Here is a 10,246-nt window from a genome sequence, read left to right as displayed (position 1 = left end):
CAGAGGCCTCCCCTGTGCAGATGCCAGCGGCTCCTCGCCTTCCTCTTTCCTGCTACCTTTATAGTCCCCCCCCTTTTATTTTTTTAAATTAATTTATTTTTTTAATTTTATTTATTTATTTAATTTAATTTATTTTTAAATTTTATTTAATTTTATTTTATTCTAATTTTAATTTTTTATTTTATTTTTTAATTATTATTTTTTAAATTTTATGTTATTCTAATTTAACATTTTTATTTTTTATTTATTTTATTTTATTTTATTTTTTATTTTTAATTTATTTTATTTTATTTTTCATTTATTTTATTTTATTTTATTTTTGATTTATTTTGTTTTATTTTATTTTGTTTTATTTTATTTTATTTCATTTTTAAACGTTGCTATTTTTTCACCGCCGGGAGCGGAAGGCGGCTGGCAGCCTATGCGGGCAGGGCTCGGTGCGCCAGGACTCAGCCCTGCCTTCCCCCAGCACCCAGCACCCGCGGCGAACCTTGGCGCACCCCCTGCCCGCGCTGCTTGGAGCCGCCCGCCCGCGGTCCTGCGCTGCTCCTCGGGGTGCTGGCGGCCTCGGGGGCCCCGGGCGGTGAGCCCAGTGCCCACCCCGCAAGGCCCTCCCCGGCAGCCTGCGCCCCTAGGTCCGCCCAAGGCCACGGCCGTTCGCTGGGGAACGCGGCCGGTGCTCAGCTGGGCCGCACGCTCCCTCTGCTCCCAGGGGGCTGCGAAGCCCCGGCAGTCCCACGGCCACGTCCGCCCCGCGGGGAAGGCCCCGGGGAGGAGAAAGCCCCAGCAGCCCCCCCTCGGCCCCCCCTCAGCCCCCCGGCAGCCCCCGTGGCCACCCCATCCCCAGGCTGCCCGGGCTCCCCGCGGGCTGGCCGAGGGCGCAGGGCTGAGCCCCGGCGCTGCCCCTTTGGCCCCGGTGCCTGCCGTGGGTTCGCACGTGGGGGTTACTTTGGCGTGGCTGGGGAAGGCAAACCGAGCCCCCCAGCAGGCCCGAGCGGACCGGGGGGCCCGATGCTGTGCGGTGCTGAGCCCTGCGAGCCCACGCTGCCTGCTGGGCGCTCGGTCGTCCGTCGCTCCTTGCCCTGTGCCGGACAGATCGCGATAAACCACGGCGGCGTTACGGGGCTCCCACGGGGCCGGCCCTGTCCTGGGGGCACAGTGTGGCTCTCGCTGTCATGCCTCCGGCCCCCAAAGAGGAGAAAAGCCCCCCCAAAATGCCCCCAGACGCTGGGGACGGCCCCGTCCCCTGCAGGCTGGGGAGAGGAGCAGCTGGTGGAGCATCCAGGGCCGATCTCCCATGGGTGCTGGGCACCCACCCGCAGGGTCCCCATCCCGGTGCGGTGACCCACGGCCACCCCACACCGTGCGTCACCAGGTGCTGGGACGCCCCGTGCCACCGGCTTCCTGGGCCCCGACGGGGCGGTGGGCAAAGGGGACAGGAAAGGGACCGCGCTCGACGCTGGAAATTCGGTTCCGCTGCTGAAAATAGAAGGCACTAGACGAGCTGCTTCCCTCCCCCAGCGGTATTTACGGACAAATTCTGATTTTTATTTAATGGTTTCCCCGAAAAGGTTGTAATTTTCTTCACATTTCCATCCAGCCAGCGCTGTTGTGGTGAACTCAGACGACCAAGAATGCCTCTCGTTAATTGATATTCCTCACGCTAGGACTGCACTGAAATAGCAGATGTTTTATTTTAGGTTATTAAAGCTCACCTGGTTGAAAAGGAAAAAAAAAAAAAAAAAAGGAAAGAACAATTAGGGGTGAAAGGAAATGTTCTGGTTCATATTGATTTAAAATCTACTTAAACTGATATTTGCACATCCCAATTAGAAACCATGATCTTTTCCCATAAGTTTTTTTTTTTTTTTTTTTCTTTCCCTGAGATTTTGTCGTAACGATCTCAGAGGAAAGCCTTGGCGGGAGAAGTGGCTGCCTCCTCTCGCAGCCCGACGGGCCGCGCTGGAGCTCGAGGCGCGGGGCCACCAGGAGCCGCGTCCCTCCCCTGGGGGCGGCAGGGGAGCCCCAGCCCACTCCCGCCCCTCGTCCTCCACGTGCCCCGAGGGTTGTAGGGCCGAGCACGCCAGAGATGGGCCCAAGCGCAGGAGGCTTTGGGGTCCCCGGGGCGATGCAAGGTCCCCCTGAAGGAGGCCGCTGGTCCCACGCACGGCTTGGCCGAGACGTGCTGCACGCTTGAGGCCACGGCACCCCGCGAGGTCTCGCGGCCGCGGGAAGGGAAGCGGAGATGTCCTCACCCGCCCGGCTCAGGGGGAAAGCTCGGGCACGGCTCCTGAGCGCGGGGTGTTGTGACACCGAGCAGACCCGCCGCGCCGCCGCCCTTTCGGGGAAACTGAGCCGCTCTTCCCCTGTGCAATCGGCCTCCGCGGGGAAGGAGCCGCCGTGCCCCATCCCACGCCGGTCCCCGCTGCGCCTGCTGCTCGCCCTGCCCCAAATCCCCAGCACCCGGCCGCCCGCAGGCTGCCCCCGGCACCGCTGCGGGGCTCAGGGTCCCGCACGGGGCCGCGGTGCCTCCCTGCGGGACACGGGCCCTGAACCAAAACGCGGGGCTTTTCTCCCATATTTTTTTTTTAACCTTCCCCTCGTGCTTCCCCGTGTACCCGTTAATCCTGGGAGAGGCTGAGCGAGGCTTTACTGCGGCTCCATCAGACCACGTTGGTTTGCCATTAGGATGCAGAGGAGGCGGCGGGGGGGAAAAGAGGAGAAACCTGCGCGCACACACACACACACACGCACGCCCCGCCGGTAACTGAGTCGCTTCTGTTCCCATCTCATTTCCTGGACGACATTAATAGATTAACTCGCCAAACATGAAAGCGGCGCTCATTGTGCGCGGCTGTGTGAAGGCAGCCACCCCGCGAGGTGGCTTTATCGCTGACAAGCCGGTCCCGGCCCCAGTCAATAGCGCGTGTTTACATTTAAGGTGACACTATCTGCCCTCCGCGCAGGGCAGGACCCTGCCTGCCAAATTTCCTTTAGCTTTCAAGTTTATCTAAACAAGGATTTCAGAGCTGGAAAGGCACTGAAACGCATACTAATGACCGAGCAAGGAGAGCGAGGAGAGCTATCAGCAAGTTTATTTGGCTTTGTGGGGAAGCTCCGCGGGTTTTATCTGCTCTTGGCAGTGAGGTTTCGCAGCCCCCCCCCAGCGCGAGCGGGCTGGGTCCCGCGGCCGCTCCTGGCACCGGGAGCACCGGGAGCTGCCTGGGGCATTTGGGGCCTTCCCTTTGGGGTGTTTTGAACCCTCGAACCCAGCGGGGGCACCGCCAGCCTCCTGCGGGCCCCCCAGCACTTGCCGGGCTGGGCCACTTTCTCTTCTGCCCTCTTCAGAGCAGGCATCGGGGCCCCTCGCAGGGAAATGCGCACGCAGCAACCTGCGAAACCACGCGGGCCCATCGGCCCCGGTGGCTGGGGCGAGCTTTGGCTGCTGATGCACTCAGACACTTCGTCTCACCCCAGCCTGTAAATGCGGCGCTCTTTACCAAATCCTTCAGCAGAACTTTTGAGCTGTGACCTTCCCGCAGAAACGAAAACCGAAAAAGAACCAAAAATAAAACCAAGGGAAGTGGTGGCAGGACACGGACACCCTCCAAGGAGTGTGTACAAGCGTGGGCAGGGCTGTGCCTGGCAGCCAGGGGCATCCCTCCCCCCCCCCTGCACCCCCCTGCAGCCCCTGCGCCTAAATTCGGGGCGGACGCTCAGCGCCCTGCGAGGGGCCACGGCCTCGCCCGGCGGCCGGAGGAGCGCGTCGGGAGCCGGTGCTGTCACGACAGGCCCCGATTACCCGGTCCTTTCACAAGCAAAGCTCCCGTTGACCTCACCCTCGTCCGCGGGACCTGCTTGGGCAATACCCGTGCCGCCCAGCCCAGGCTCTGGGCTGCGCCGCCGTGGCCGGGGGCTGCCCAGGCAGAGGCGCCCGGCGGGTGGGAAGCTGCTGGGGATGTGCCGCGACCTCGTGCTGGCACGGAACATGGGCCTGAGCCTCAAAAGCCAAGCCTTTCTCCTCCATCCCCCCGAACTTGGGACAGGAGGGGTGAGAGGGGTAACGGGTACGGCCGGCAGCAGAGGCAAGGTTGGTTTGGCATGGGAAGGGGCCGTGGACTTCCCTCGAGGTCCCAGGCAGGTTTCCCACAGAAAATCCCATAACCTCTGAGCTCGCAGATGTGCCCAGGTGCCCACAGCAGGGCAAGCCTCGGGACAGCCCCGTGGCAGCAGGGGCAGCTCAGGGGAGCTGAGCTCAGGCTCGGAGCCGGGTCCCCCTGCCAGGACAGCCCCGGCCCACGCTCGTTGCATCGATCTGGCCGCGAGCTCGGGACTGACACGAGGAGGAGACCCGGGGCTCACTCAGGCCCGGGGCTCCCTAACGGGGCTCAGCCACAGCTCAGACCCAAGCCCAGCAGCTCCATCAGACGCTGCCCTGCAACAAACCCAGGTGGGGAAATGCAGCAGCAGCGACCCGCTGCAGGCAGGGCAGTGGTGCCCCGGCCCCGCCGGCCTCCCCGCGCCCACCGCATCCAGCCCCGGGACCCTTGGATGCACGGAGCCAGGGCTCGTGCAGGGGATGGACGAGGTGCTGGTGGGTGCTGGGGGGTTCTGCAGGGTGCCGGGGGGTGCTGGAGGGTGCGGGGGGTGCTCACCTCCTCCCGAGCCCCCCAGCTCCCCAGCGCCCACCTGCCCTCCCCTGCCGGGGCAGCAGCTCAGCCCCGGCTTTGCTGTGCGCTGTCTAATTATAGATATTATATTGCAAATGGCTTTTGGGCCTGCTAATGGTATTACTGGTGTTATTCTTCTACTTGTTAATTATAACCAATTTGTTTGGGATGCCTTCCCAGTTTTCGGCTGTAATTGCTCTCCCCGTTCCCCGGTGGCTGTGACTCAGCAGAAACCCGGCAGTTTCGCTCCGGGATGCGATGGGATTGGGATGGGGCGGGATTGGGATGGGATGGGATTGGGATGGGATTGGGGTGGGATGGGATTACCGCTGCTCTCCTCCTGCCAGCAGCGGCTGCAGGCGGCTGCGGCCCCGGCCCGGCCGGGGGGCTGCGGGGGGCTGCGGGGGGGGGCCCGCAAAGCCGTCAGAAGGCTCCGGCGGCTGGAAGCCTCCGAGGCTCGGCGTGGCTGAAGGCTCAGCCAAGCAAATAGGGGAATATTAAGCGGATTGTTTTCTTTTTATTATTGCTAAACTCTAAAGAAGTTTGCTCTCCCCTCTCCCCAGCGCTGACTGCAGATAAGTTATTTGGAAAGCGAGTATTTCACCAGAACAGCCATTCAAGTAGCCTAATACACACATTAGAGTCTATTTGCACTTAAAAGAAGTGGGAGGTATTAAATCAGCCTCTGGCCAGATAGTCATTGTATAAACAAGAGCTGTTAACTCCTACTTGATAGCAGCGATAGCAAGAGAAAGGAAAACAGCCCTGCAGTGTCACGACCGACCTGACACAACATGCTTTAGGTCTGGGGAAAGGGAAAAAAAAAAAAAAAAAAAAAAAAAAAAAGAAAGGAAGCGAAGCAAAGCAAAGCAGAGCCCGGAGAGTTCAGCACGGCCCGGGCCCCGCTGCCGCTGCGGGGGGGCTGCCGCTGCTGGGCTCCGCCGGCTCCGGGCAGCGCTGCCGCCCCCGCTGCCCCCCGCCCCGTGCCCCCCACCCGGTGCCCGGTGCCCCCCTCCCGGTGCCCGGAGCCCCCCTCTCGGTGCCCGGAGCCCCCCACCCGATGCCCGGAGCCCCCCACCCGATGCCCGGTGCCCCCTGCCCCTTGTCCCCCGCCCGGTGTCCGGTGCCCGGTGCCCCCCTCCCGGTGTCCGGTGCCCGGAGCCCCCCTCTCGGTGCCCGGAGCCCCCCACCCGATGCCCGGAGCCCCCCACCCGATGCCCGGTGCCCCCTGCCCCTTGTCCCCCGCCCGGTGTCCGGTGCCCGGTGCCCCCCTCCCGGTGTCCGGTGCCCGGAGCCCCCCACCCGGTGCCCGGAGCCCCCCGCCCGGTGTCCGGTGTCCGGTGCCCCCCTCCCGGTGCCCGGAGCCCCCCTCCCGGCACTGGGGCGATGCCGACCCCCGCAGCCGGCGGTGCCCGGACCCCCCTCCCGCAGCCCCGGGGGGCTCCGCGTGGGGCCAGGAGGGCCGGAGGGGCCGGGGGGAGCGGAGAGGGGCCCGGGGGGGGGGTGGCGAGAGGGGCCGGGGGGAGCCCGTGCCGTGCCCTGCCCCGCAGCGCTGCCCGCCCGGCCCCGGCCGCCCCCAGCGCTCAGCACCGCGGCTGCCGCCGAGTGCTCGCTCCCTCGGTCGAGCCCTCTCGAGCCGCTCTCTGTGGCTAATCAAACGTCAAAACAAGCTGCCCCCGTGCTTTGGGGAGCTTTGAAACAGGAAGCCTTTTACCACCGATACACGAGAGCCGCGCGCGTTCGTCTGGGGCTAAGCCCGGGACGGGTTTCGGCGACAGCTCAGCGCCGGTTTCGGTCGCAGCGAGTAGCTCTCGGGCAGGGGCCGTGCCGTGGTCTCCCTTCGGAGGAATAATGACCATTGAAGGCCGCGGCAGCCATCCCACCGCTCGCCCCGAGCCACTGCTGCCGCCTCTCGCGGGGCCGTGGCTCTCCGCTCCCACGGCTGGGCCGGGGTCGCTGCCCCGCGGGTGGGCAGCCCCCCTCCGCCCCAGCACACCCCAGTCCTCGGCTCAATAACCCCCGCTTCCCAGCCCGACCCTGAATCGTGTGCTTTAGGAGCAAAGCAGGGAGCTTTCGGCGCTCACTCGGAGCTGCCCGGCACGCCTGGAGCCGCTGCGAGAGGCACGAGGCAGCTTTGGGTTCCCCACGGGTGCAGCACCCACGGAGCCCCGGTGGGGCAGGGCGGGCTGGTGGCTGCAGAAAAGCTGCAGAAAAGCTGCAGAAGAGGACAGCTCTGACCTCACACCACCCGGCCCATCTCCACGCAGGGCCAGCCTCGTGCGGCTGCTGAGCAGTGACAAAGATTTTCCGTTTTCTTCTTCACCCCCCTGAGCAGAGCAGAGGGAGCCCGAGCCCGTGCCCAGGTGAGGGGCAGGCTCAGGGCCGGCCCTGGCCGGGCTCTGCCTATCCCACACGAACCCAGGCCCTGCCACCGCTTTCCAGCAACCAAAAAACCACATTTCCGTCACCAAAACGGGAGGCAGTGCCCAGCACGGGGCACAGCTTGACGGGTGGCTCTCCAAAGGGCCACGCACAGCCGGGTACCCGCTCCCCCCCAGCCTGCAGCATGCTGGGCTCCGTGCAGGGGGGCAGAGCCCTGGCGGGGGGGGGGGGGAGCTGTCAGCAGGACCCCCAGCCCCCCAGCACGCCCCTGCCCAGCCCCGTACCACACACAGGGCGTGCAAGGAGCCACCGGGGGGGTTCAGGATGCCCCGGCGCGCTGGCGGGGCTCCAGCATTGTTTGGGCTGAGTTACGCTCGCCAGCCTCATGCGAACGCCAGCTGGAGCGCGGGGCTGAGACAAAGGGTTTGCTTTGCCCCGGCAACCCACGGCGCTGGGCTCTCGGCGAAGCCACAAACAATTCCGTGCTGCCTGCGAGAAAATGGGAGGACTTGCATCAAAGCAAGAGGGAAACGGAAGACGGAGAGACCCCCCCGTCGCCTCCCGTCCTCACCACCGCCACCACCTCCCCCGGCGGGATCGGTGCTGGTTTGGAGGTCGATGCCGCCCGGGTGTCCCCTCCTGCAGCGCTCACCGCGGGGGCACTGCCCAGCCCCGGCAGCCAGGACCCGGCTCCAAAGGGCTGCAGGAGCAGCAGCACTCACTGCCCGGCCTTCAGAGCTGTCACTTGTCTCAGCTGAGCGCCAGGCTGCTCGCAGGAGCTGCCGGGCCCGCACCGCGCTCACCCTGCTTTCTGCTCTCCTCCCAGCACATCTCCAACGTCTTTAAAAACAGAAAAAAAAAAAAAAGAAAGAAAATAGAAAACAACCCACAGCTTCCTGAAGGCTCCACAACAGAGAAAGATGCTTCTGTTGCTCAATCTGTTGCTGGTCTGGAGCTGAAGCATCGCACTCAGAAGCACTTCACCAAACACGAAGCATGCACGCCCAGCCGGCAGCCCTAGCAGCAGGCGCTGATGCTGCTCTCAGCTGGGAGCACAGCGGGGCAGCCCCACAGCGCAGCGAGCAGCGCCGAGCCCCCACCGGCTGCAGAGAGAATCCCTGGGGTGCACCGGGGCCGATGTGGGTCATGGGGACGGGGACGTGGTGCTGGGCTGCCGAGGGGCTGCTCCGCCAGGGTTGGAGGGGAGCAGCCAGGCACAGTGACCTCGCAGAGCCCACCTAGAGCATCAGCCTTGCCACCTCCCTACCTTGAAATACACCGAAATTTCAGGTTTCTGGTTTTGCCCAAAGGTCTCCCTTAAAGCTCCCCACCGGGCAGCGCTGGAGGGGCCGGGGCTGTGGCCGTGCTGCCCCACGGGGCCGGGGGGGGCAGCGCCCGGCGCCCCAACGCGCGGGAAGGGCGCTGGGAGCAGACAGGCACAGGCTTTGTTCCAGCCTGAGACAAGGAGAATGCTGTTGGTTTGCTTTTAGACAAATGAATGGATTTCACTGTTTGACCAACACTCATGAGAATGCCAGTCAGTGCAAATTTGGCAGGAGGGCTGACACTTGTCAGCTTTGGTTTATAACCAGAGAAAAGGAGCCAGCTCTCCGGAGGAGAATGACGTGCGCGCGTCGCTCTGCGTGTTTGTTCTCGGAAGAATGTGTGGCAACAGCAGATCAAGCAAATACTTGGGACCGCTACATCACGGAGGACTTTGTCAGCTCGCCGGAAAGTTTTAGAAAGGCTTCGCGCTCGTTCGAGACAGCCAGGGCACTGCTTGGAGCCCAGGCAGAAACGCAGCCGCGTGGGCTCGGTGAATAACAAGCAGCATTGCTGCGGCGTCCCGAGGGAGCAGCAGCCTGGCCAGGAAGGCCCCCGGGGAGCGGTTTCAGCAAGCAGTGGGTCGCCCCCCCCCAGCCTCCCCGAGCTGTTGTGGCTGCTGCCGGCGTTTCCAACCCCCAGAGCTGGGCAGAGCCCCCACAGCTGCCGCAGGATGCGGCCAGGGCCGGGCGCGTCGGCAAAGCAGCGCGAGGAGGGCAGGTGCTGCTCGTGGCCCCCGGGGGGGCGCCGCCAGGATCGCCGCTGGGACGCAGGCAGGGCCCCCAGCCATCGGCAGCCTGCACCGAGCAGGATCTGGCCCCAGATGCTTGCACCCCCCGGGCAGGGTCTCCCTCTGTTTAAAGAAATCTCCTTGGCCACATTTCCTGCGCTAAAGCCCAAGCTGGCAGCGAAGACAAACACATGCAAGTGGCCTCGCTTGGGTTTTTTAAAGGCTCTCCAGCCCGTAAAAGTGATTCGGGGTTTCCTGCCAGCCGGGGAAGCTCACTGCAGCATCTCTTCCAGGAGGTTTTGCTGTGCTGACAGAGCCTTGGGACAGGGTCAATTTGTGCTGGGGATCGTTCCCGCTCCCCCTGACCTCTCTCCCTTGTCCAGGGGGACCCAGGCAGGCCAGGAGACCGCGTGGGTTCAGCCCTGTCCTTGATCTTGCTGGTGACACAGGGACACGGGGGCTTGGGCATGGGAGCTGTGCAGGTCCCATCCGCACGGACCACGCACGCGTATCGGGAGAAACCCCGCTGAGATGGTGCAGCAGGAGCCAAGCCCCGAGCCTGCAAAACGGCCCTGACCAAACAGACCAGGAGAGCCCCGAATGAATCATTGCAGGCGGTGCGGTAAATCACCCCGCTCTCAAAGGGCAGCAGTTGCCTTTCCCTGGCTTGCTTTGGAGCAGGGTTTAAGGAGACGGGGCTCGCCGGCGAGCATCGCCGAGCACCACGACCGGCACGGTGGGAGCTGCGCGCCCGGCCGGAGGGCAGCTCCTTGCTTTTCCCCCGGCAAGAGATTTTCTCCGAGGCACGGCCAAGCTCCGGCTGCGACCTGCGGTGGCGAAGCTCGTCCTGCTTGGCGCTGACAGCTCAGGCTGGTGCCGCAGCCCGGCTTTGCTGTGGTCGGGGTGGCCCTTGAGTACGGGCTTGGTTGGCTCCACCCAGCCCCTAATGAGTGTTTGCCTGCTGCGCCGGGCAATTTGGCACAATGGGCAGCTTCTGCTCGGGAGCTGCCCCAGTCTGGGAGAGATAAGGGTGGTGCAGGGCAGCCGCGAGGCAGGGTGACGGAGCTGTTTGCACGAAGCTCCTCTGATCTGCCCAGCTCTGCTATTACTCCCCGAGCAGCCATTAATAACGCGGGTCATT

This window comes from Anser anser, assembly GCF_964211835.1.
Source record: "Anser anser genome assembly, chromosome: 10".
NCBI lineage: Eukaryota > Metazoa > Chordata > Aves > Anseriformes > Anatidae > Anser > Anser anser.
This window is presented reverse-complemented; position numbering follows the sequence as displayed.